Genomic DNA, 5,850 nt, shown 5'->3' with positions numbered 1-5,850 from the left:
AGCTGGGAGGCCACACCGCGGCGGCGGGACAGTCCCCGGTGTAGTGTAGTGCGCGTGGTGTCCCTGTTGGGTGTGCCCGGAACACCCACCACACGCTCCGCCGCCGGTGCCCGTTGGCAGCTGTTGCCGGCCGACATTGCCGCCACACCAACGTCGACACCAAGGGCCATCGCCCGCTCCGCCGCCATGGCCCGAAGGTGGGAGGTGGCCGTCGTGGCCGCCACCCCACTGCTGGCCACTGTGGCCATCACCCGCTCCGCCACCATGGCCCGAAGGTGGGAGGTGGTGGTCGTGGCCACCAGCCCTCCGTCGACTGTCGGGGTCATCACCCGCTCCACCACCGCCGCCCGAAGGCGGGAGGTGGAGGTGGATGCCCGCACGTGCGTCAGCGACCTTGCGCGCTACACTGAATTCCTGCGGGAGGAGGAGGAGCGCCTCGTCGAGCACGCAAAGAGCCTTACCGCCGCCGTGGCCGTGGCACACGCTGCCTCAGAGGCGAGGAATCAGGAGATCTACGAGGAGAACCACCGCTTCGAGATGGGTCGTCTGGAGTGGCAGAGGGTGTTCGAGGTGACCGTCGCTGAACCTGCAACAGCAGCAGGCACTGTATTGCGGTTGCCTAGCTCGTAGGTAGGCTCCTCCTCCTCCGCCTCTTACTGAGCGCGCTCGGCAGAGGAGAGGCAGCCGGAAGTAGTACAAAGCCCCTCCGCAGTAGTAGTAGTATTTAGGGGCTATTTTGTTCACTTCATCTAACTATAGATGTGGTGGAACTGTACAACGTACTTAAAGTTAGCTAGTATATATTGTTGAACCAGCTATTTCAGTACGTGGTTGGTAACAATTGGTGAAAAGTTTGGTCGATTCAGCTGTCGAGTTGAACTGTTTGTATAAATTAAGAACGACTCCTTAATCTATGAATGAAATCTATGCTTAATTACTGAATTTTAGTTGCAAAAATTAGATACTGCTAGTGTTTTTAGCTTCATATTTTGAGAAATCACAGTGTTACAAGGATTGACAAATCTTACCAAACTGTTTGTACGTGGTTGCACACGAGTCATCCAAAACAACCGTTTGCGTTGAAGGGATGCACAAATCCTGCGCTGCTCTCACTTTGCATACGGGTGTTCTATCTAAAACGTTTGCGATCAAGAGCTTCAGAAATCCTGCTCGGCACATTTTCTCTTGGCTTCCTGGGGAAGCTGTCGGTTTGCATACAGGTGTTCTAACTAAAACGTTTGCGATGAGTGTTTTATATTTAAAAAGCGAATTAAACTGCGGCTTGGGCGCCATTAATGCAGAGGATGCGAGCAAGGCGGGCGGCCATGGAAGTCAAAGGGCTCGCTTCCCAGTGAGCCTGCGCAGCATACAGCTTGCACGCTTCCCAGTGAGCCTGTGCATTCGAGGACAGCTTGCACGCCTCTCGGCCAGCCTGCGGACCGGACGGTGGTCGCACGCCTCCCATTCAGTCAAGGTCAAGCAGCTATCCGCACGGCACCTCCTACAACCATTAAAACCAAGACACGTGGCATCACGTGAATGGTTAACAGAACACACATGGTTTGAAATATACAAATGTTTGAGATATTAAAGTGGCAGCTATTTTCTCAAAATGCCTTTGTTGGCTATCATTATTCGAGTACGCCTTCTCTCAAAATGGACACGAAAAATACCACAGCATGTCGGGTGCCATTCCATGATAGCATGCCAAGTTTCATGAATTTCAGACGAGTTTTGATTTACTAGAATTTAAAAACCAGGCATCTCAATGTTTTGCCAGCAATCAACGGTGCCCCGATGTTTGAAATTCATTCCCATTTCTTGCATGGGATCTAAGCATGCACCCAAGGACACAAATTTGATTTTTCAACCAATTTATATGCACTGGAGCATGTGCATGTAGTTCAAATTTGAATTATGCACATATATGCATTGAAAACTCAGTTAATGCATAAAAATGTCGAAACGAACCTCGAAAAATCACAAAATTTCACACAACACTCTTGTTGTTCTAGGTTGACACGAGAAAAAAAATTGAAAGAAATAAGAGGCAATGGATATCATTTCGTCCCCAAAGGTGGGACGTTCCCTATCGAAAACCATCATGCTTGTTGTGAGAATCTTCGGTTTGTGAGAAGCATATACCCAAACTTGCCCCAAATGGGACAAAAAATTTACCACGGCATGTTGATGCCCTTCCATGATAGCATGCCAAGTTTCATGAACTTCAGACGAGTTTTGGATTTACTAGAATTTAAAAAACAGGCATCTCAATGTTTTGACGGCAATCAACGGTGCCCTGGTGTTTGAAATTCATTCCCATTTCTTGCATGGGACCTAAGCATGCACCCAAGGACACATATTTGATTTTTCAACCAATTTATATGCACTGGAGCATGTGCATGTAGTTCAAATTTGAATTATGCACATAAATGCATTGAAAACTCAGTTAATGCATAAAAATGTCCAAACGAACCCCGAAAAATCACAAAGCTTCACACAACACTCCTGTTGTTCTATGTTGACACGAGAAAAAATATGAAAGCAATAAGAGGCAATGGATATCGTTTCGTCCCCAAAGGTTGGATGTTCCCTACCGAAAACTATCATGCTTGTTGTGAGAAGCTCAGGTTTGTGAGAAGCATATACCCAAACATGTCCCAAAATGGGACAAAATTTGTACCACGGCATGTTGATGCCGCTCCATGATAGCATGCAAGTTTCATGAATTTCAGACGAGTTTTGGATTTACAAGAATTTAAAAACCAGGCATCTCAATGTTTTGTCGGCAATCAACGGTGCCCTGGTGTTTGAAATTCATTCCCATTTCTTGCATGGGACCTGAGCATGCACCCAAGGACATAGAATTGATTTTTCAACCAATTTATATGCATTGGAGCATGTGCATGTAGTTCAAATTTGAATTATGCACATAAATGCATTGAAAACTCAGTTAATGCATAAAAATGTCCAAACGACCCTAAAAAATCACAAAAATTCTCACAAAACTCATGTTGTTCTATGTTGACACGAGAAAAAAATTTGAAAGCAATAAGAGGCAATGGATATCGTTTCGTCCCCGAAGGTGGGACGTTCCCTACCGAAAACCATCATGCTTGTTGTGAGAAGCTCCGGTTTGTGAGAAGCATATACCAAAACCTGCCACAAATGGGACAAAATTTGTACCACGTCATGTTGATGCCGCTCCATGATAGCATGCCAAGTTTCATGAATTTCAGACGAGTTTTGGATTTACTAGAATTTAAAAACCAAGCATCTCAATGTTTTGCCGGACATCAGTGGTGCACTGGTGTTTGAAATTCATTCCCATTTCTTGCATGGGACCTAAGCATGCACCCAAGGACACAGATTTGATTTTTCAACCAATTTATATGCACTGGAGCATGTGCATGTAGTTCAAATTTGAATTATGCACATAAATGCATTGCAAATTCAGTTAATGCATAAAAATGTCCAAACGAACCCCCAAAAATCACAAAAATTCACACAACACTCCTGTTGTTCTATGTTGACACGAGAAAAATTTGAAAGCAATAAGAGGCAATGGATATCGTTTCGTCCCCAAAGGAGGGACGTTCCCTACCGAAAACCATCATGCTTGTTGTGGGAAGCTCCGGTTTGTGAGAAGCATATACCCAAACCTGCCCCGAATGGGACAAATTTTTTACCACGACATGTTGATGCCGCTCCATGATAGCATGCCAAGTTTGATGAATTTCAGACGAGTTTTGGATTTACTAGAATTTAAAAACCAGGCATCTCAATGTTTTGCTGGCAATCAACGATGCCCTGGTGTTTGAAATTCATTCCCATTTCTTGCATGGGACCTAAGCATGCACCCGAGGACACATATTTGATTTTTCAACCAATTTATATGCACTACAGCATGTGCATGTAGTTCTAATTTGAATTATGCACATAAATGCATTGAAAACTCAGTTAATGCATAAAAATGTCCAAATGAACCCCGAAAAATCACAAAAATTCACACAACACTCATGTTGTTCTATGTTGACACGAGAAAAAAAATTGAAAGCAATAAGAGGCAATGGATATCGTTTCGTCCCCAAAGGTGGGATGTTCCCTACCGAAAACCATCATACTTGTTGTGAGAAGCATATACCCAAACCTGCCCCAAATGGGACAAAACATTTAGCACGGCATGTTGATGCCGCTCCATGATAGCATGCCAAGTTTCATGAATTTCAGACGAGTTTTGGATTTACTAGAATTTAAAAACCAGGCATCTCAATGTTTTGCCGGCAATCAACGGTGCCGTGGTGTTTGAAATTCATTCCCATTTCTTGCATGGGACCTAAGCATGCACCCATGGACATAGATTTGATTTTTCAACCAATTTATATGCACTGGAGCATGTGCATGTAGTTTAATTTTGAATTGTTCACCTGAAATGGCTGGAAAACCAATTTAATTTATAAAATGTTCAAACGAACCCTGAATAATTCCAATTCTTTTACGACACACATATAGTTGCAAGTTCACTCCAGATAAAAGGTCTAGCAATTCAAACACCGTCCATTGCCGCTGTGACCCCATTATGTAATTCAAATCAAGACGAAAAATCAAGTAGATCGCATACAGTTTATTAGCACTAACCGTGTGAGATGCAGCACAAAATATCCTGGAGCACCGTTGGTGTATAGTACACCTATGGCTTACGCGAGAAGGTGCATCGGCTACAGTCCACAGCCGGCGTCTCAAGCACACTAGCTCGCTCCCCAAATATCATTTCACTGTTCAATCGTCGCCGGTTAAAGATGGGCATGTGGACCCGCGTAGTGAGGCCAACTTCGGTGGCCCACTCCAGCGAGAGCGCGGCCGCAGCCGCCATGCGCGTGCTAGCAAGGTGCATGAGCACGGCCGCAATCTGCGACCGGGCGGCAAAGGTAGCCCAAACAGCCGTTGTTGCTTTTCAGGTGGCGGCAGCAACATCTGCCTCGGGGATAGCAACTGGCGAGAGAGGCACAACAGCTGTCCGTTCAACGGCGGCGGCCTTAGCCCTGATGGAGGCCGCCCACGACCATGTCGAGGCCGCCCATGCCCAGTTCCTAGCGGTCCCCGCATAAATCGAACGAAGCTTCTCCGACAACAGCCGGCAACAAATGGCCGAAGAGCTGGCAATCGCTGAGAGCGTTCGAGCAGCCGTCCGTTCCTCCGCCACATACCTTGCGACGACGGAGCTCGTCCAAGCCCAGATCGCGTCCGCCCACGCCCAGCTCGTGGCGGCCTTTTCCAAAGAGATGGCGGACGTGGATGGCGAGATGCTTGCCGAGTATGGTGCGATGGATGCCATGGAGCCCCTTCCCCAGGAGACCGTCGGGCGCGAGCTGGACATGGATGCGGCGGCGGAGATCAATGAGCACCAGCCGTAGTAGTACTCTTTGTTTTGTTTAATTAACGGCACCGGTCTTTAATTTGTTAGAGTAATGTTTAGATCAACTAGCTCTATTTAATTGCTGAACTTGTTTGGTTAAGAAGTGTGGGTGTGTTGTAGTCTCCTTTGTGTACCCAAATTATGCAATGATATGGATGACTATTGTAACCATGGAAATTCGAACCAAAACTTTTGACGTTCAAACTCATCACACACGGCTTAAGCTATCTAAATCGTTTGTGATGTCCACATATCATACACAGTTCTGAATAAGGGGCCATGTCTGATAACACTTTGCGTGCCAGTTTTTCGCTGAAGCGGTTCCAAATTTTCGGCTTCCGCAGAAATATCTACCTCCCCGCCCCTCCCCCTTACCAAAAGCCACATTTCCCCTCTTTCTGCCTTCCTTTCCAAGTTGAAACCTTCACTCCTTG

The sequence above is a fragment of the Aegilops tauschii genome, chromosome 1 (assembly GCF_002575655.3).
Source record: "Aegilops tauschii subsp. strangulata cultivar AL8/78 chromosome 1, Aet v6.0, whole genome shotgun sequence".
NCBI lineage: Eukaryota > Viridiplantae > Streptophyta > Magnoliopsida > Poales > Poaceae > Aegilops > Aegilops tauschii.
Note: the sequence above shows the minus strand (reverse complement) of the source record.